The sequence below is a fragment of the Oryctolagus cuniculus genome, chromosome 9, assembly GCF_964237555.1.
Source record: "Oryctolagus cuniculus chromosome 9, mOryCun1.1, whole genome shotgun sequence".
Lineage (NCBI taxonomy): Eukaryota > Metazoa > Chordata > Mammalia > Lagomorpha > Leporidae > Oryctolagus > Oryctolagus cuniculus.
The window spans coordinates 128752338-128764218 of record NC_091440.1 but is presented as its reverse complement, the minus strand read 5'-3'; the positions used below and the strand labels follow the sequence as shown (position 1 = coordinate 128764218).

At 42.2% G+C, this 11881-nt stretch overlaps 1 protein-coding gene across 9 annotated transcripts in view; it reads right to left on the bottom strand.

Annotated features, from left to right (window-relative positions):
* The window catches only part of DNM1L (dynamin 1 like), a 53870-nt gene that overhangs the window by 39254 nt on the left and 2735 nt on the right, over positions 1-11881 (bottom strand). The window lies entirely within an intron of this gene.

Sequence of the window (11881 nt, the reverse complement as noted above, 5' to 3'; positions counted from 1 at the left end):
AGAGAACTTTTACCTTTTGGTTATTAATTCTTTTGTCCTCTGTTCCAAATGCTCTTTCCCAATCATATATAAGGATTTGGGCTCTCTTAAGACTCTTATCTCTAATAAATTCCATAGCATATGATTTTTAGTTTTATAAGATTTTTATTTCTTTGAGATGTGGAAACGAAGAGTTCTCTCATCTGCTGGGTTCATGCCCCAAATGCATACAACAGACGAAGCTAGGAGAACAGAACTTGAACCATCACCTGCTGCCTCCCAGGGTGCACCTCAGCTGGAAGCTGGAGTCTGGAAAATAAACAGGCTTCTAACTCAGGCACTCTGACATGGATGTCTAAGTCCCAAGCAGGGTCTTACACATACTGCAAAAACTTGCCCCAATAACATGTTTATGAACTGTCTTTTAGTAATCAATATTAAATATCTCACAAATATCTCACAAAATGCTTTTTAAATATACATAATTATATATATTTTAAATGTTGGGGCTGGCACTGTGGTGCAACGGGTTAACGCCCTGACCTGCAGTGCCAACATCCCATATGAGCGCCGGTTAGAGACCCAGTTGCTCCACTCCAATCCAGCTCTCTGCTATGGCCTGGGAAATTAGCACAAGATGGCCCAAATCCTTGGGCCCCTGCACCCCACATGGGAAACCCAGAGGAAGCTCCTGGCTCCTGGCTTTGGATCGGCGGAGCTCCGGCCGTTGTGGCCAACTGGAGAGTGAACCAGCGGATGGAAGACCTCTCTCTCTCTGCCTCTCCTTCTCTCTCTGCATAACTCTGACTTTCAAATAAATAAATAAATCTTTAAAAAACTGTCTACTTCAGCCTTCTCCTTTATGGCTTCTGATTTTCATATATATGAATGAATATACAAATAAGAATAAATGGCTTTTTAAGAGGTTGTTAGACACTGAATTGTGTCCTAATATTAATGCACTGTGGCCCTAATCTCCAGTAGTAGCTCAGAATGTGACTGTATTGGAGACAGGGCCTTTGGGGAGGCGGTTAAAGTAAAGCAAGGCAATCAGAGCAGGCTTACTACAAGCTGACGTAATGCAAGCTGCCTCTATGAAGAGGCAATTTGAATATATAGACGGCAGGGATGTGCGCACACAGAACACAGAGCATGTGAGGATGCAGGTTGAAACGCAGCCAGCTGCAGGCTGCGGAGGGCGAGGCGACTCAGAGAGAGCAGACCCGCGGGTAACTGACCCTGAACTCCTCAGCCCCCAGAACTGTGAGAAAGCGCCCTGCAGTCTTCTGTTAGGGCAGCCCAGAGAACTAAGATCACTAACTGAATTTCCCAGACAAGTTCATGAATGAGAACACCAGATCTCTGTCAAGATGGCATCAGAAAATCAGTAATACCTCAATAAAGGTATTTGTTTAAAATGTCATGGTATTCTTCTAACATTTTGTCTATGCATTAAAAATATAACACTACTTCTTACATCAGCCAAAACTTAATCACTTTTCTTAAAATTTAGTCTTTTTTAAAGTACAACCGTTTTAATTAGTAATAACAGTACTGACCATAATACATAACCATCACCATTTCAAGTGGTTAACCTCATTTACATCTAACAACTCTACAAAGGAGTTGCTATTTAACTTCATTTTATAGGTGAAATAGCCTTTTTTTTAAAGAAAAATTATGTAGCTTGCCTATGTAAACTTAGGTATCAAGTTAACAGGGTTTTATTATATAACCCAAATAATCTCCAACTTTTCCCCTTCTTAAACACATGTAGAAACAAAATATTTCACTGCTCTCTTCACACTATAAAAAAAAGAGAATATAATGATAAATGGCAAAGCAGCCGGGGTTAGGCAACTGGCAGCAGTAAGAGCTTAGGCCATCTAGATCCTGGCTGACCCATCTAAAGAAGGTGATATTCAGGTCCACTGGGAATGAGTTGGATTTTGATTTCTTTAAGGAAAAACTAGAAACCTGGGCCTTTCAGCTAAATCCACCAATTTTTAAATACTGGTAACAAAGTCACTTTTTAAGACTGCTGTGTCTTAAAAACATACAAACTATACAAAATGTGTGTGGTTTCCTTTTTTTTATTTCTCACCTAGACTGAGCACTATAAATAGGGCTGGCTCCTGCAACACTTGGTTATGTCAGTGCCTGCTTTCCCCTGGTGATTTAACATCCACCATCATCAGTATCCACACCGTTTCCAAGACAGTGAATAGTTAGAGGAGTTCCAAAGTGGCCAGTCGCAGCTGGCACACTCTGCAAAGACGACTCCACTGGCACGCCAAGATCTTCACTGTCCTTCAGCTCCACCTCCAGCTCCTCCCAGAGCTGATTCATTACCTTGCATTGTATTTAGCAGCTGCAGATTTGTATGCCAGATCTTAGTGCAGTCTCTTCATTTCTTCCACACTAGACTGGGATTTATAGTGTTTTAAATTTGTATTTTGAAATGTGGCCATTCACTGAAAAGGTTTTGTTCTATTTCCAGCAATTCTTCTCAGATAACCAGCATCAGGCGGGACTGAATTATAAATGTTCACTCATGCCACTTTAAGGCTGGTTATTTTACATTGTGTAAGCTAAGTTTTTTAATTCTTTTTGATATTAATAACAGATAAAGATGTACTCTTAATCCTTTCTAAAGATTTATTTATTTATTTGAAAGGCAGAGTTACAGAGAGGGAAAGGCAGAGGCACAGAAAGAGAGAAGGGGAGGGAGGGAGGGAGAGAAGGAGGGAGGGAGGGAAGGGGAGAGGTCTTTGATCCACTGGTTCACTCCCCAAATGATTGCAAAGGCCAGGGCTGGGACAGACTTTAGCTGGGAGCCCAAAGCTTCATCTGGGTCTCCCATGTGGGTACAGGGGCCCAAACACTTGGGCCATCTTCTGCTGCTTTCCCTAATGTAAGAAGCATTAGGAAGGAGCTGGATCAGAAGTGGAGCAGCAAGGACTCAAACTGGTACCCATATGGGATGCTGGCGTTGCAGATGGCAGCTTAACCTACTATGCCACACCACCAGCCCCTATACTCACTATTTTTTAACTTATTTTGAAACAACTGCAGATTCTTTCTCTTAAAATCCATCTCTCAATATTCTTAGAAATACCAATCTCGGAGCTGGCATTGTGGCATAGTGGGTAAAACCTCCTGCAACGCCCATGAGTCTCGGCTGCTGCACTTCCAATCCAGCTCCCTGCTAATGTGCATGGGAGAGCAGAAGATGGCCCAAGGGCTTGGGCCCCTGAACCCATGTGGGAGATTCAGAGGAACCTCCTGGCTCCTGGCTTCGGTCTGGCGCAGCCCTGGCATTGTGACTATTTGGGGAGTGGACCAGTGCATGGAGGATCTCTCTCTCTCTCTCTCGGTCTCCACTTGCTACCTACCCATCTTTGTAAAGCTGCCTTTCAAATAAATCAATCTTAAAAAAAAAAAAGAAAGAAATGTCAATCTCAAGGTATTTTGAAGAGTTAACCAGTTTTTTTACCTTATAACTCAAACCTTCTACCTAATGACAAAATATAAATCTGATGTTTAAAATCCCTACTTTGCTATGTTAAAATAATGTTCTTATGTTGATTACTTATTACAACTATAACTCAATTTTAATACACCAACTACCCAGAATCCAAACTTTCTAAAATGCTAAAGATCTAACAGCCTTTACAAGTCTAGCATTCTCTGACTTACAGAAGCGAAGAGAGAGCAAATGATTGAGATATATTATAGGACATAATCTTGAACAGCAAAAGTCACATCCATAAAAATCCAATTTTCCCATAAAAGCAAAAAAAAAAAAAAAACAACAAGAGGTAAATGTAATAAACATATAATCCAAGAAGTTCAGTGAACTCCAAGTAGGATAAACACAGAGATTCACTTTTAGTCAAAAATTATAATCAAACTGGTGAAAGACAAAAACAAATGGTGAATTCAAGACAGAGAAACAACTCGTCATGTACAAGTGATCTCAAAAAAAAAATAACAACACATACTGGCTGATGCTGTGCTGTGGCATAGTGGGTAGGGCCATCGCCTGCACTGCCAGAGTCCCATATGGGTGCCGGTTCGAGTCCTGGCTGCTCTATTTCCAATCCAGTTCTCTGCTGTGGCCTGGGAAAGCAGTGGAAGATGGCCCAAGCGGTTGGGCCCCTGCACCTGCATGGGAGACCTGGAGGAGGATCCTAGCTCCTGGCTTTGGATCAGCTCAGCCGTGGCCACTGCAGCCATTTGGGGAGTGAACCAGCAGATGGAAGACGGTCTCTCTCTCTGCCTCTCTGTAACTTCACCTTTCAAATAAAGAAATAAATAAATCTTTTTAAAAAAAATAGATACAGGGGATTCCTCATCAGAAATCACGTGGGCCACAGGCAGTAGAATAACCAGAAGTGCTGACAGAAAAACTTATCATTCCAAAATTGTGTCGCTGAGTTAACATTTGTTCTTAAGATGGCAATATTCACCAAAGCAATCTACAGACTCAGTGCAATCCCAGGGTATTAAGATCCCAATGGTCTGGTTTACAGAAATGAGTAAGCTAACATAAAATTCTTATGAAGGGCTGTGTGCTTGGCACAGAAGTTACGTCACTTCTTGCGACTCCCACAGCGGAGTGCCTGGTTTAAGTCCTGACAGCTCTGTTTCCAGTCTAGCATCCTGCTGGTGTGCACTCTGGGAGGTAGCAGATGCCGGCTCCAGTATTTAGGTCCCTGCCATCCACATGAGAGGCTTGGATGAGGTTGCTGGCTCTTGGCTTAGGCTGGCACAGGTCTGGCTGCTGTAGGCATTTGGGGAGTGAGCCTGAAGACTGAAGCTTGCTCTCAATCGCACTCTCTCTCTTGTCCCCATGTGTGTGTGTTTCACTGTCTTTACAATAAAATGAAAAAAGATAAAAAAGAAAACTCTCAGGAACAATCTGATTGTGGAATGATGAAAATAATTTTTAAAGTAGTAGAATTGATATGGAATGGTAAGGGACCTGAAATAGCCAAACCAGTATGAAACAGATGAGCAGTCAGCAGTCTCAGACCTCTCAATTTTAGTAGATACTACCACGGTCGGCATTGCATTGCAACAGATGAAGCCACTCCTGCAATGCTGCCATTCCATATCCCATCATGGGTTTAAGTCTCCACTTTCAGTCCAGTTCCCTCCTCCCCTCCTTTAAGATTTATTTTATTTATTTGAAAGAGAGAGAGAGAGAGCGAAAGAGCCAGAAAGAAACAGAGAGAAAGAGGTCTTCCATCTGCTGGTTTATTCCCCAAATGGTCATAATGGCCAGAGCTGAGCCAATCCGAAGCCAGGAGCCAAGAGCTTCCTCTGGGTCTCCCATGTGGGCACAGGGGCCCAAGGACTTTTCCCAGACCACAGCACAGAGTTGGATTGGAAGTGGAGGAGCTGGGACTTGAACTGGTGCCCATATGAGATGCTGGCACTGAAGGCCAGGTCTTTAACCCACTGCACCACAGTGCCGGCCCCCTCCCCTCCTTTTTAAAAGATTTTATTTATTTATTTGAGAGGTACAGTTACAGACAGAGGAAGCGACAGAGAGAAGGGTCTTCCATCTGGTGGTTCACTCCCTAAATGGCTGCAAGGGCCAAAGCTGAGACGATCCAAAGCCAGGAGGCAGGAGCTTCTGATGGGTTTCCCACACAAGTACAGGGTCCGAAGGACTTGGACTATCTTCTACTGCTTTCCCAGGCCATAGCAGGGAGCTGGATTAGAAGATGAGCAGCTAGGACATGAACTGGCACCCATATGGGATTGCCAGTGATGCAGGTGGAGGCTTAGCTCACTACAGCACAGCGGCGGAAGATGGCCCAAGTACTTGGACCCCTATCATCCATATGGGAGACCTGGATGGAGTTCCTGGCTCTTGGCTTCTTGGCCCAGCCTTAACCAGTGAGGTTATTTCAGAAATGCACCAGCAGAGAGAAGATCTCCTTCTCTAGCTGTGTCACTATGCCTATCAAATAAACAAACTAAGTGTTAAAAGAAAAAAAAAAAAAAAAAGGCAAAGATATACCACAAAGCTATAGCAAACTAAGCAGTATAATACTGGCTAGACATAAAGAACCAAGACTCCAGAAACAAATCCAAAGATCTGTGGTCAACCGATTTTTAACATCAGCGCCAAAACTATTCAATTGGGAAAGAATAGTCTCTTCAACAAATGGTGCTGGGTCAACTGGATGGCATATGCAAAAGATGACGCTGGACTTCACTTCATACAAAACAAAAATTTACTTAAAGTAATAAATACTGTAAAACTAAACTAAAACACTTAGAAGAACACAATAAATCCTTTTGACCTTGAACTTTGCAATATTTTAGATATGACACCAAAAGCATAACAAAACAAAAAATTGATAAATTAGATTTCATTTGAAAATAAAAACTTTCGGGACCAACACTGTAGTACAGCAGGCAAAGCTGCTGCCACAGCACCAGCGCCTGTATGAGTCTGTTTTTTATGCATTATCCAGAAGAAGTACATCCACAGACTGACAGTAGTGTTTGCCAGGGGCAGAGGAAGGAAGAAAAGAAAATCCTTAAATGGGTACAGTTTTTTTTTTGGTGATGAACATGTTTTCAACCTAGACAAAACTGGCAGTTTCATATCATAAATCTACTAAATACCACTGAACTATTTTTAAAAGATTTTATGTTAAGAGCTGGTGCTGTGGCATAGCGGGTAAAGCCACTACCTGCAGTGCCGGCATCCCATACAGGTGCCATTTCTAGTCCCGGCTGCTCTACTTCTGATCCAGCTCTCTGCTATGGCCTGGGAAAGCAGTAGAAGATGGCCCGAGTCTTTGGGCCCCTGTACCCACATGGGAACAAACAGAGGAAGCTCCTGGCTTCAGTTCGGCAAAGCTCCAGCCATTGCAGCCAACTGAGGAGTAAACCGGCGGATGGAAGACCTCTCTCTCTGTTTAACTCTTTCAAATAGATAAATAAATCTTTAAAAATAAAATTATATGTTATATTAATTTCACCTCAATTTTTTGTTAAAAATTTTAAAACAGTTAGTAGTTGACTATACAAAGAAACTACAAGAAACAAGAGAAAACAATGTATTAGAAATAGGGAAAAGCAGTATCTGGCACCAAATTACTAACCTAACAGACTCATCACCTCTATAGACACAGAACAATGTATAATTATCAGGAAGGACAGGCCAAGCTTTCAGAAAGAACTTAAATGTAGACAGCAGCACTTATAGGTCAAAAAGAAAGAGGCTTCAAACTCGGAAAACAGTCCGGCAATCATAGCATCCCACATAAGGGCAGGCTCAAGTTTTGGTTGCTCTACTTTCAATCCAGCTCCCTGCTAAAGCACCTGGGAAAGCAGCATATGGCCCAAATACTGGGTCCCCTCCACTCCATGGAAGAACCAGACTGAGTTCCACGCTCCTTGGCTTCAGGCTGGCTCAGGGCTAACCACTGCAGCCATTTAGGGAGTGAACCAGCAATAGAAAATCAAACAATCAATAAACCTCTCCTCTGCCCCATAACTCTGCCTTTCAAATAAATAAATAAATCTTAAAAAAAAAAAAAAAAGTTGGTCTTAAGTGAAGGAAGTGGGAAAGGAGTACTAAGTTTTTTGTTTGTTTTTCAAAGAAACAATTCCAGGACAATTTAGTTCTTTCAAAAAGACAGACAAGCCTTGGTAACAATGTGCAGAAATTAGAACCCCCACACACTGCTAAAGGGAAGGTGAAATGGTCCAGTCACAATCAAAAACAACTTGCAGTTCTTCAAATATTATTAAAAGTTACCATATGACCCACAATTCTGAGGATACTCAAAATCTTCTGGAGCCGGCACTGTGACATAGCAAGTTAAGCCCTCGCATGCAGTGCCAGTATCCCATATGGGCACCGGTTCGTGTCCCAGCTGCTCCTCTTCCAATCTAGCTCTCTGCTTATGGCCTGGAAAAGCAGTAGAAGACGGCCGAAGTGCTTGGGCCCCTGCACCTATATGGGACACCCGTCAGAAGCTCCTGGCTCCTGACTTCACATAAGCCCAGATCTGGCCACTGCAGCCATTTGGGAAGTGAACCAGCAGATAGAAGACCTTTCTCTATGTCTCTCCTTCTCTTTGTCTATAACTCTACATCTCAAATAAATAAATAAAATCTTAAAAAAAAGAAAATGGAATTAAATGGGTAAGTTTATTTTGGAGCAAAAACCTGAAATTTATGTATATACAGGGTCTTCAAAAAGTTTATGAAAATGCCTATTATTAAAAATTGGCCGGCGCCGTGGCTCAATAGGCTAATCCTCCGCCTAGCGGTGCCGGCACACCAGGTTATAGTCCTGGTTGGGGCGCCGGATTCTGTCCCGGTTGCCCCTCTTCCAGGCCAGCTCTCTGCTATGGCCCAGGAGTGCAGTGGAGGATGGCCCAAGTGCTTAGGCCCTGCACCCGCATGGGAGACCAGGAAAAGCACCTGGCTCCTGGCTTCGGATCAGCGCGGTGCGCAGGCCGCAGCGCGCCGGCCAAGGCAGCCATTGGAGGGTGAACCAAAGGCAAAAGGAAGACCTTTCTGTCTCTCTCTCTCTCTCTCACTGTCCACTTTGTCTGTCAAAAAAACAAAAAACAAAAAAGCAAAACTATGCATGCATTTCAAATTTTTTTTGCACCAAGCCAAACGTGCCTTTTGAACTCATTTTTCTACAAATAGTTAGAAGTATCCTTATACTCCTAGTAAGATGTACACTCAAGAGAATTAAAACAGGTTCATGCAAAAACTTGTCCATAAAAACTTGCAAATTTTTTTGCAGCAAACTTGCTTTTTGAGCCCATTTTTCTACGAAGAGTTTGAAATATCCTTATACTCCTAATTATATGTACACTCAAGAGAATTAAAGCATGTTTGCACAATAACTTGTTTACAAAATATTCACAGCAGCATTATTCATAAAAGCCAAAAAGTGGAAACAACCTAAACGTCCATCAATTAATGAATGGATAAATAAACAGCAGCTGTATCTATCCAATGGAATACTATTAAGCCATAAAAAGAAATGAAGTACAAGCTGAGTACCCCTTATCTGATATGCTCAGCACTGAAAAGTCCTTCAGAGTTGTTTTTCAGATTTTGCAATATATGCATATATGAATATATAATAAGAAACCATGATGATAGGATCCAAGTGTAAAAACCAAAACCACTTATGTTTCATATAAGCCTTATTCACATAACCTGAAGGTAATTTTGTAGCACAAGTGTTTTTACTGCACATGTATTTTGACAGCAACCAAACACTTCAGGTCAGGTACAGAACATCCCACTGGGGACATCACGGTGGACACAGTTTCAGACTTTGGAGCATTTTAGATTTTCAGATTAGGGATGACGAACCTATACTCACATAGAATTCTCTTACATGCTATGATATGGATGAACCTAAAAAACATTGCTTTGAGCAAAAGTCAAAAGCAAAAGACCACATACTGTATGGTTCCATCTATAGGAAATGTCTACAATAGACAATTCATATAGACACAGAAAGTAGAACAGTGGTTGCCAGGGGCTGGGACAGAGTGAAATGGAGGAGTGACTGCTAATGAGTATGCAGTTTCTTTTCAGAGAAGTGAAAATATTCTGGAATTAGATAGTGGTGATGGTCACACTATGTTGTGAATATAATAGAAACCACTGAATTGTATACTTTCCAATAGTCAATTTAAGTTATATGAATACATTTCAATTTTTTTAATGTTTAAAAACTGGTTTACAAATTGGTGCTTAAAACTGAAATTTCTTTTCCTTTTAGACTTGTCTGAGTTACTGAAAATAGGGTGCTGAAAAAACTAAATAAAAGGCGAAGTGAAAGTACATTATTAGAAACACTAAACAGAGTCTAGGTTCACGTCATCTGCACTGAGATACCTGTACTGGGTGGTGGTGTGGATCACATACCTGCAGGGCTTCCCCTTCCAGTCTCAACTTAAGAAATAGTGATTAAATTTCCCAAGGTGAGTCAAAAAGGTTGTTTTAAGTCTTATCTCCTTCTCCACCTGCAAAGTACACCATGGTCTAAAAGTATACCTTCTCTCTCCCCATTCTCTACTCTTTCCATACAGCCGATCTCAGTGGAGAAAGAAAGCAATTTATTTAGGTAAATCATAAAAAATGTGAATGATTGATACCCGTACACATGATCCCCTCCCTTCAACTCCTCCACTGCTCTAGCACCGCAGATAAGTATTATTTGGGGGATATTAAAAATCAAAGTTTAGGGGTAGGCACTGTACCACAGTGGGTTAAGCTTCCAATTGGGACAATGCAGCCTATGTCAGAGTGGCATCTGAGGCACAGCTACCTTGCACTCCCAATCCTGCTTCCTGCACATGATTTCCCAGGTACCTGGATTCCTAACACCCTCATGGGAGACCCACCCAATGGAGTTCCAGGCTCCAAACTGACCTAGCAGGCACGTGGAGATTGCACGAGATGGAAGATCTGTCTCTCCGACACTGAGGCTTTCAAAAGACAAATCTTTGAAACAAAAATCAAAGCTGAGAGGTAGATGTCTGGCCTAACGATTAAGACGGCCACGTCCCACATGGCAATTTCTGGGCTTAACACCCAGCCTGATTCAAGCTTCCTGCTAATGCAGACCTTTGGAGGCAGCCATGATTGCTCAAGTAATGGGATTCCTGCCAACCATGAGGGACACAGAATGAGTTCCAGCTTCCAGCTGCATCTCAGACCATTTTCAGTCCCCACCATTGCAGGCATCTGGGAGTGAACTAACAACAGATGAAATAGATCTCTCTCTCTGCTTCTTAAAGCAATATATATATTTTTTTAAATCAAAGTTTAGGGGCAGCATTGAAGTACAGTGAGTTAAGCCACTGTGATGCCCAAATGCATACTGGAATGCCTGGTTCAATTACGATTTCATGCTAATGTAACTGGAAAGTAGCAGATGATGTCCCAAGTACTTGAGTTTCTACTACCCATGTGGGTTTCTTGGATAGTATTCCTGGGTCCCGGCTTCAGCCTGGACTAGCTTAGGCTGATATGTGCATTTTAGGAACAAACCAGTGGATAGAAGATATCTCTGTCTTTCCTCTTGCTCTGTCACTGTCATCAAATAAATATTTTTTTAAAGCTTAAAAATACAATTTAAAACATATAAGGCTGGGGCCAGCACTGTGGTGTAGGGGGTGAAGCTGCTGCGTGCAGTGCTGGCATCCCATATGGTGCCGGTTCAAGTCCAGGCTGCTCCACTTCCGATCTAGCTCTCTGCTATGGCCTGGGAAAGCAGTCAAAGATGGCGCAAGTCCTTGGGCCCCTGAACCCACATGGGAGCCCCGGAGGAAGCTCCTGGCTCCTGGCTTCAGATTGGTGCAGCCATTGCGGCTTCTGGTGAGTGAACCAGCAGATGAAAGACTTCTCTCTCTCTACCTCTGAGTCTCTGTAACTCTGACTTTCAAATAAATAAATAAATCTTCAAAGTAAGAAAAACAGGGCCAGGAAATGTTGTCTAGGAGTTGAGGTCTTGGAGCAAGAATGCCACCAAATCAGTCTGACACTGAATGGTAGTATGCCTTAGACTCTGCTTCCGGGGTCATTCCTGCTTTTTCTAGCATCAAACATTCTAGTACTCAAACACACACTTACAAACTTCACACCTATGGTGCTTGCCATAGGTTAGGGGTTAGGATCCAGAAGGCTTATTTTCAAAGTGATTTTTATGTGCACTCAAGTTTGAGATCACTGTAAGAAGGAACCTGCAGCCACTTAAGGCACAGGTAATATGCAAGACAGAAACCCCCTGTTTTATGATATGATCATCCCCACTGAGATATTTACTAATCACAACTAGTAGAAGAATGGTTTTCTTTTCATCACACCAAAGAAAATGGTGGAGAAAAAT